Source organism: Mus caroli, unplaced genomic scaffold, assembly GCF_978045245.1.
Source record: "Mus caroli unplaced genomic scaffold, Mus_caroli_1 scaffold_19, whole genome shotgun sequence".
Classification (NCBI taxonomy): domain Eukaryota; kingdom Metazoa; phylum Chordata; class Mammalia; order Rodentia; family Muridae; genus Mus; species Mus caroli.
This window is the reverse complement of record NW_028227274.1, coordinates 5,764,179-5,774,115: the sequence shown is the minus strand read 5'-3', so window position 1 is coordinate 5,774,115 and position 9,937 is coordinate 5,764,179. Positions and strand designations below refer to the sequence as shown.

General features: G+C 40.4%; 1 pseudogene; it reads left to right on the top strand.

Moving 5' to 3' along the window:
• Positions 1-6,292: 6,292 nt before the first annotated feature.
• Positions 6,293-8,664, top strand: LOC147000215 (endogenous retrovirus group K member 7 Gag polyprotein-like; annotated as a pseudogene).
• Positions 8,665-9,937: the final 1,273 nt, after the last annotated feature.

Sequence of the window (9,937 nt, the reverse complement as noted above, 5' to 3'; positions counted from 1 at the left end):
AAATACAGGAGAACACATCCAAACAAGTGAAAGAATTGAACAAAACTATCCAGGATCTAAAATGGGAAGAAGAAACAATAAAGAAATCATAAAGGGAGACCACTCTGGAAATTGAAAATCTAGGAAAGAAGTCAGGAGCCATTGATGCAAGAATAATGAAGACAATATAAGAGAAAGAAGAGAGAATCTCAGGTGCAGAAGATACCATAGAAAACATTGACACAACAGTCAAAGAAAATGTAAAAGGCAAAAAGCTCCTAACCCAAAACATCCAGAAAATCCAGGACACAATGAGAATAACAAACCTAAGGATAATAGATATAGATGAGAAGAGAGATTTCAAATTAAAGGGCCAGTAGATATCTTCAACAAAATTATAGAAGAAAACTTCCCTAACCTAAAGAAAGAGATGCCCATGAACATATTAGAAACCTACAGAACTCCAAATAGTTTGGACCAGAAAAGAAATTCCTCCTGTCACATTATAATCAAAACACCAATGCACAAAACAAAGAAAGAATATTAAAAGCAGTAAGGGAAAAGGTCAAGTAACATATAAAGGTAGACCTATAAGAATTACATCTGACTTCTTCCCAGAGACTATGAAAGCCAGAAGATCCTGAGAAGATGTCATACAGACCCTAAGAGAGCACAAATGCCAGCCTAGGCTACTATACCCAGCAAAACTTTCAATTACCATAGATGGAGAAACCAAGATATTCCATGACAAAACCAAATTTACACAATACCTTTCCACAAATCCAGCCCTTCAAAGGATAATAAAAGGAAAAGTCCAACACAAGGATGGAAACTATACTCTAGAAAAAGAAAGAAAGTAATCTTTCAACAAACCTAAACGAAGATATCCACATGAACAAAATTATAACTCTAAGAATAAAATAACAGGAAGCAACAACGACTTTTCCTTAATATCTCATAAAATCAATAGACTCAATTTCCCAGTTAAAAGGCACAGATTAACAGACTGGTTATGCAAACAGGACCCAACATTTTGCTGCATACAGGAAACCCACATTAGTGACAAAGACAGATATTATCTCAGAGTAAAAGGCTGGAAAACAATTTTCCAAGCAAATGGTCCCAATAAACAAGCTGGAGTAGCCATTCTAATATTGAATAAAATCGACTTTCAACCTAAAGTTATCAAAAAATATAAGGAGGGACACTTCATACTCATCAAAGGTAAAATTTACCAAGATGAACTCTCAATTCTGAACATCTGTGCTCCAAATGTAAGAGCATCCACATTCATTAAGGAAACTTTAGTAAAGTTTCTTTATTAAAGAAAACAAAACACAAAACACACATTGTACCACACAGAATAATAGTGGGAGACTTCAACACTCTACTCTCATCAATGGAAAGATCCTAGAAACAGAAAATAAACAGAGACACAGTGAAACTAAAAGAAGGTATGAAACAAATGGATTTAACTGATATCTATAGAACATTTTATCCTAAAACAAAAGGATATACCTTTTTCTCAGCACCTCATGGTACCTTCTCCAAAATTGACCATATAATCGGTCACAAAACAGGCTTCAAGAGATACAAAAATATTGAAATGAACCTAGCATCCTGTCTGATCACCATAGACTAAGGCTGATCTTCAATAACAACATAAATAATGGAAAGCCCACATGCACATGGAAGCTGAACAACACTGTACTCAATGATAACTTGGTTAAGAAAGAAATACAGAAAGAAGTTAAAGACTTTTTGGAGCCATAACATTTTCATACTTATCGGACACAATGAAAGCAATCGTAACAGGAAAACACATAGCTCTGAGTGACTCCAAAAAGAATCATGAGAGAGCATACACTACCAGCTTAACAGCACACCTGAAAGCTCTAGAACAAAAAGAAGCAAATTCACCCAATAGGAGTAGACAGCAGGAAATAATCAAACTCAGGGATGAAATCAACCAAATAGATACGAAAAGAACTTTACAAAGAATCAACCAAACCAGGAGCTGGTTCTTTGAGAAAATCAACAAGATAGACAAACCCTTAGCCAGACCAGTTAGAGAGCACAGGGACAGTATCCTAATTAACAAAATCAGAAATGAAAAGGGAAATATAACAACAAGATCTGAGGAAATCCAAAAAATAATCAGATCCTACTACAAAAGCCTATACTCAAAAAAAAAAAAAAAAAAAAAAAAAAAAAGGAAAACTGGGATGAAATGTACAATATTCTAGATAGATACCAGGTACCAAAGTTAAATCAGGATCAGATTAATAATCTAAACAGCCCTCATCCACTAAAGAAATAGAAACACTCATTAATAGTATCCTAACCAAAAAAAAAAAAAAAAAAAAAAGCCCAGGACCTAAAAGGTTTAGTGCAGAGTTCTAACAGACCTTCAAAGAGGAACTATTTCCAATACTCCTCAAACTATTCCAAAATAGAAACAGAAGATATTTTACCCAATTTTCCCTATGAAGCCACAATTACTCTGATACCTAAACCACACAAAGATCCAACAAAGAAAGAGAACTTCAGACCAATTTCCCTTATGAATATCTATGCAAAAATACTCAATAAAATTCTTGAAAACAGAATCCAAGAACACATAAAATGATTATCTATCATGATCAAGTAGGCTTCATCCCAGGGATGCAGGGATGGTTCAATATATGGAAATCTATGAAAGTAATCCACTATATAAACAAACTCAAAGACAAAAACCACATGATCATCTTATTAGATGCTGAGAAAGCATTTGAGAAAATCCAAAACCCATTCATGATAAAAGTCTTGGAAAGATAACGAATTCAAGGCTCATATCTACACATAATAAAAGCAGTATATAGCAAACAAGTAGCCAACATCGAGCTAAATGGAGAAAAAATTGAAGTGATCCCACTAAATTCAGGGACTAGACAAGGCTGCCCACTTTCTCCCTACCTATTCAATATAGTACTTGAAATCCTAGCCATAGCAATTCGACAACAAAAGGAGATCAAGGGGATACAAATTGGAAAGGAAGAAGTCAACATATCACTATTTGCAGAAGATATGATAGTATATATAAGTGACCCTAAAAATTCCACCAGAGAACTCCTAAACTTGATAAACAACTTCAGTGCAGTACCTGGATAAAAAATTAACTCAAACAAATCAGTTGCCTTTCTCTACACAAAGGATAAAAAGGTTAAGAAAGAAGTTAGGGAAACAACACCCTTCAAAATAGTAACAAATAATATAAAATATCTTGGTGTCACTCTAACTAAGGAAGTGAAGAATCTGAAGAACTTCAAGTCTCTGAAGAAAGAAATCGAAGAAGATCTCAGAAGATGGAAAGATCTCCCATGCTCATGGATTGGCAGGATTAATACAGTCAAAATGGCTGTCTTGCCAAAACCAACCTATAGATTCAATGCAATCCCCATCAAAATTCCATCTCAATTCTTCACAGAGTTAGAAAGGGCAATTCGCAAATTCATCTGGAATAACAAAACAACTAGGATAGCAAAAACTATTCTCAAAAATAAAAGAGCCTCTGGTGGAATCAGCATCCCTGACCTCAAGCTGTACTTCAGAGCAATTGTGATAAAAACTGCATGGTACTGTGACAGTGACAGTGACAGGTAGGTAGATCAATGGAATAGAATCAAAGACCCAGAAATGAACCCACACACCTATGGTCACTTGATCTTTGACAAAGGTGCTAAAACGATCCAGTGGAAAAAAGACAGCATTTTCAACAAATGGTGCTGGCTCAACTGTCGGTTAGCATGTAGAAGAATGTGAATTGATCCATTCTTATCTCCTTGTACAAATCTCAAGTTTAAGTGATCAAGGAACTCCACATAAAACTAGAGACACTGAAACTTATAGAGAAGAAAGTGGGAAAGAGCCTTGAAGATATGGACACGGGGAAAATTCCTGAAAAGAACAGCAATGGCTTGTTTTGTAAGATCAAGAATGGACAAATGAGACCTTATAAAATTGCCAAGCTTCTGTAAGGCAAAGGACACTGTCAATAAGACAAAACAGCAAACAACAGATTGGGAAAAGATCTTTGCCAATCCTAAATCTGATAGGGGGCTAATATCCAATATATACAAAGAACTCAAGAAGGTGGAATCCAGAAAATGGAATAAACCTATTAAAAAATGGGGTACAGAGCTAAACAAAAAATTCTCAGCCAGGCATGGTGGCACATGCCTTTAATCCCAGCTCTCGGGAGGCAGAGGCAGGTGGATTTCTGAGTTTGAGGCCAGCCTGGTCTACAACGTGAGGTCCAGGACTGCCAGGGCTACACAGAGAAATCCTGTCTTGAACCACGCCCCCCCCCCAAAAAAAAGAATTCTTAACTGATAAATACTGAATGGCTGAGAAGCACCTTAAAAAATGTTTAACATCCTTAACTATCAGGGAAATGCAAATCAAAACATCTCTGAGATTCCACCTCACACCAATCAGAATGGCTAAGATAAAAAATTCAGGTGACAGCAGATGCTGGTGAGGTTGTGGAGAAAGAGGAACACTCCTCCATTGCTGGTGGGACTGCAAGCTGGTACCACCACCCTGGAAATTAGTTTGGCGGTTTCTCAGAAAATTGAACATATTTTTACTGGAAGATCCAGCAATACCACTCCTGGGCATATACCCAGAAGATGCTCCAACTTTATAAGAACACATGCTCCACTATGTTCATAGCAACCTTATTTATAATAGCCAGAAGCTAGAAAGAACCTCGATGTTCCTCAACAGAGGAATGGATACAGAAAATGTACATTTACACAATAGAGTACTACTCAGCTATGAAAAACAATGAATCCATGAAATTCTTAGGCAAATGGATGGATCTGGAGGATATCATCCTGAGTGAGGTAACCCAATCACAAAAGAACATGCATGCTATGCATTCACTGATAAGTGGATATTAGCCCAGAAGCTCAGAATACCCAAGATTCAATTTCTAAAACACATGAAACTCAAGAAGAAGGAAAACCAAAGTGTGGACATATAGATCCTTCTTAGAAGAGGAAACACAATACCCATGGAAGGAGTTATAGAGATAAAGTTTGAGCAGGAATTGAAGAAATGACCATCTAGAAACTGCCCCACCTGGGGATCATTCCCATAAACAACCACTAAACCCAGACACTATTGCAGATGCCAATTAAGGGCTTGCTTACAGGAGACTGATATAGCTGTCTACTGAGAGGCTCTGCCAGTGCCTGACTAATACAGCAGTGGGTGTTTATAGTCATCCATTAGACAGAGCACAGGGTCCCCAATGAAGGAGCTAGAGAAAGTACCCAAGGAGCTGAAGGGGTTTGCAGCCCCTTAGGAGGAACAAAAGTATGAACTAACCAGTAACCTCAGAGCTCCCTGGGACTAAACCACCAATCAAAGAAAGGGACACACAGAGGGACTTGTGGTTCTAGCTGCATATGTAGCAGAGGATGGCCTAGTTGGTCATCAATGGGAGGAGAGGCCCTAGGTCCTGTGACGGTTCTATGCTCCAGTATAGGGGAAAGCCTGGGCCAGGAATTGGGAGTGGGTGGATTTGGAAGCAGGAGAAAAGGATAGGGGATTTACTGAGGGGAAACTAGGAAAGGGGATAACATTTGAAATATGAATAAGGAAAATATCTAATAATTTAAAAAAAGAATAAAAAAAAACCAAAAAAACTTGTACAGTGTGTAAACCAAAATCCATCTTAGATTCACAAGATGTTTCCATAGCTAAACTTGCCACCATCTGTTTTATTCCTAAGGGCTCAGCCATACATTTGAGACAGCATTAAAAATCTTGGGAAGAGTTTGGAACAAGTTTGTTTGGATTTTGGTCTTAAAAGTCACCACGTTAGAAGCTTGGCTGTCAGTTCATGATACCTGTGGCAAGTTGTGGCGTATTGGAAGGGCAGAGACTTAATGGAAAGAGTTAAGTCGCAGGAGTTTTACCCTTGAAGCAGATACTGGGGTCCTGCCTCATCTCCTCTTACTGGCTGCCTTGAGCGGGGGTGGGGGTAGGGGTGGGGTGGGGTGGGGTGGTGTAGAGGCCCTGCCTTATAATCTGACTTGGCCTGCTTGTTGCTTTACCAACAGATGTAGCCTCCCCCATCCTGAAGCGGGCTGATACAGACCTTGTTGCCACTGAGGTGGGGCCACCTGCAGTGTAGGTTTTCTATTTGGCTGGCTTCTTTTGAAGGGTCAACTGCCCTGAGATTCTGCTACCTGCTGAGAGGCTGAACCTGTCTTCCTGAGACATTCCTGAATAAGCAACAGCCTGGCGACCAAGTGCTGACAGCATGGCGACAAAGCACCAAGGATGGACTGGTGGGGGGGATGGACCTTCCCTCTTTTAAGCACAGTCTCTTAGCCTTGATCAGAGAAAAATTTGTCTTGGCTTCATTCTTTTCTCGCCGGCTAGTCTCTCTCCCTCTTTCAGCCCCAGTCTGCCTTCCAGAAAAACCTGGTTCTTGTAAGCAGCCGGCCGGCCTCCTGCTACAGATTGGTGCCCGAACCAGGGGCCTGGAAATGGCGGGAAAACAGTGAGGGATCGCTGTCTTGTGTGGAGCTCCATGAGAAGGGAAGAAAAAGAAGATTGTATCAAGCACAGTGAGCAACAGGTATTTATGGCAGTGCTGGTTTTAAACTTCATTTTTAAAAGTGTGGCTGGAGGTGTGAGAGGATATGGTCTAAGTTGGAACAGTGCTGACCCAGCGCTGATTCCACTTAGGGTTTGACAGCGAAATATGGGACTATAAACTCCCAAACAGGCAGTTGTCCGCAGCTTTCAAGAGTTGTTTCACGTGAGAGGAGTAGGGTTTAAAGAACAATTTTTTTTTTTTTTTGGTTTTTCGAGACAGGGTTTCTCTGTGTAGCCCCGGCTGTCCTGGAACTCACTTTGTAGACCAGGCTGGCCTCGAACTCAGAAATCCACCTGCCTCTGCCTCCCGAGTGCTGGGATTAAAGGCGTGCGCCACCACGCCCGGCTCAAGAACAATTGTTAGAAAATTTTTCAGATAAGATAGATTCTTGTTGCCCATGGTTCAGAGAAAAAAAAAACTTTAAATAACAGAACCTGGGTGAGAGTTGGAGAAGCTTTGAAAAACACCCAGGCAGATAATTTCTCCCTTTGCCTCTGGGCACTCTTAAATGATGCTATTGTAAAGGAGATCTCGCAGGGGTCAGATGGTAACCAGGCAGAGCTTGAAGAATCTCAGGAAGAGCGCCTGTCAGAGAGGACTTCCTCAGAAAGGAGCCCTCTCAACACTAAATTAGAAAGATATAGAGACTCTGATGATGAGCTAACTTCAGACAAGGGAGATCATTCAGAAAGAGGAGCTGCCAAGTATTTTGATGAGGATTGGCCCCCTCACAAGCCTCCCTCTCCACCTATGGCCTCCACTATAGGAGATGTTACTCAAATGGACATGCAACTAAGTAGAGTTTGAAATTAAGTTGCAGAAATTGACTAATGAGTTTCGGGAGCTAAAAAGGGTGTCAGATACAGGGAAGAGCAACACTTCTGAAATGTGCCAAGCGCCACTAGAAAGCTGTGAGTCAGGCTCGTGGGAGGGGACAGGATACATCTGATGTGCTAGCCTTTCCTGTAGTTGAGATAATTGACCAGCAAAATAATAGAATCAGATAACACCAGACTTTGGATTTCAAGGTGATAAAGGAGTTAAAAACAGCTGTTGCACAATATGGCCCTACAGCTTCCTTTACACAAGCATTATTGGATACTGCCATGGAGTCACACTTAATCCCCCAAGATTGTAAGGCTGCTCTATCAGGAGGAGATTTCTTACTCTGGGAATCTGAATGGCGAGAAACCAGTAAGAAAACTGCCACTTTAAATGCTCAGACAGGTTATCCAGACTGGGATGTTAACATGCTTTTGGGAGAAGGTCGATATGAAGACAATGCTAATCAAATTGGTTTTCCCGTTGGAGTGTAAGGGCAGGTTGCCATGGTTGCCCACCACGCTTGGAAACAGTTGCCAGCAAAAGGGGACCTTGGTGGAAGTTTAGCCAGCATTCAGCAGGGTCCTGATGAGCTTTACCAGAACTTTGTGGATAGGCTATCAATAGCAGCTAGTAGGATTCTTGGAGACTTTGACACGGGAAGTCCTTTCATTATGCAATTGGCTTATGAGAATGCTAACGCAATGTGTCTCGAAATTATCCGACCGCACAAAAGACAGACTGATCTAGCGGGATATATCCGTCTTTGTGCAGAGATTGGGCCGTCAGGTAGTCAGGCTTTGGCTTTCGCTGCTGCTTTGCAAGGAACCACTATACAAGCAATGCTTTCACAGAAACGAGGTAATAATGCATGTTTTAAGTGTGGAAGTTTGGGTCATTTTAAAAGTGATTGTCCTAAGAATAAAGGTGCTGAAAGTGGGCAAGCCGGCCATATTCCAGGAGTTTGTCTTCGGTGCAGGAAGGGCAACCATTGGGCTAGGATGTGTAAATCCAAGTCAGACATTACAGGCTGTCGGTTGCCGGGAAATGAGAGGAGGGGCCAGACCCAGGCCCCCAAATATGCACAGCAAGCAGTTTATGGGGCCATGAAGCTGTTGCCCAGCCAAAGAAATATGTTTTTGAACTTGTCAGGGGAACCTCAGGAAGTGCAGGATTGGACCTCTGTTCCACCACCCACACAGTCTTAACCCCAGAAATGGGAGTTCAAACTCTGCTTACAGGAGTTTTTGGACTTCTACCTGCAGAAACTTGTAGATTTCTTTTAGGACGAAGTAGTTCTATTGTAAAAGGTCTGCAGATTTATCCAGGTGTTAGAGATAATGAGTATGAGGTAGAAATTAAAATCATGGCTGCTTCCCCTCATGGTGTTACAACTGTACCTGCCTACCAGAGAACTGCTCAACTTGTCTTAGCTCCTTTACATCCACTACCATCCAGATTTGTTAAGAATGAGAGAGGACAAGGTGGTTTTGACTCCTCTGGTGTGCATTGGGTTCAATCTATTACTAATCAGAGACCTAACCTTAAATTGACATTTGAAGGAAAAAGCTTTGAAGGATTAATAGATACTGGAGCTGATGTAATAATAGAGGACAAGATTGGCTTTCAGGTTGGCCTTTGTCTGATACGCTTACTTACCTTCAAGGAATTGGTTATGCCAATAACCCAAAACGAAGCTCCAAATTGCTAACCTGGAGAGATGAGGAAGGCAAATCAGGACAAATTCATCCATATGTTATGTCAAACTTGCCTGTTACCCTATGGGGAAGAGATCTCTTGTCACAGATGGGCCTTATAATGTGCAGTCTTAATGAGGTGGTAACCAAGCAGATGCTCAGACAAGAATTTTCACCTGGTCATGGGCTAGAAAAGAAAGGACAAGGTATTAAGACTTTTGAAGGTCTTAAACCTCACTCTAACACAGGTTTGGGGTATTTTCAGTAATGACCACTATCTTGCCTGCATCCCCTGCTGATAAAATTCAATGGCTTATTGATATTCCGGTGTGGGTTGATCAGTGGTCTTTACCTAAAGAGAAAATAGAGGCCGCCTCTTTGCTAGTGCAGGAAAAATTAGAGGCAGGACATTTACTAGAATCTCAGTCTCCTTGGAATACTCCAATTTTTGTTATCAAGAAAAAAATCTGGTAAATGGAAATTGTTACAAGATCTAAGAAAGGTTAATGCGACCATGAAAATCTATGGGAACTTTACAACCTGGGCTTCTGTCTCCAGTAGCCATTCCTAAAGGATATTATAAAATTGTGGTAGATCTGAAGGATGGTTTCTTTACTATTCCTTTGCATCCTGGGGATTGTGAAAGATTTGCTTTTAGTATTATTTCTATAATTTTTAAAGAACCTATGAAGAGATATCAATGGACAGTTCTCCAAAAGGGCATGGCTAATAGTCCTACCTTATGTGAAAAGTTTGTGGCACAAGCCATTCAGCCTGTGAGACC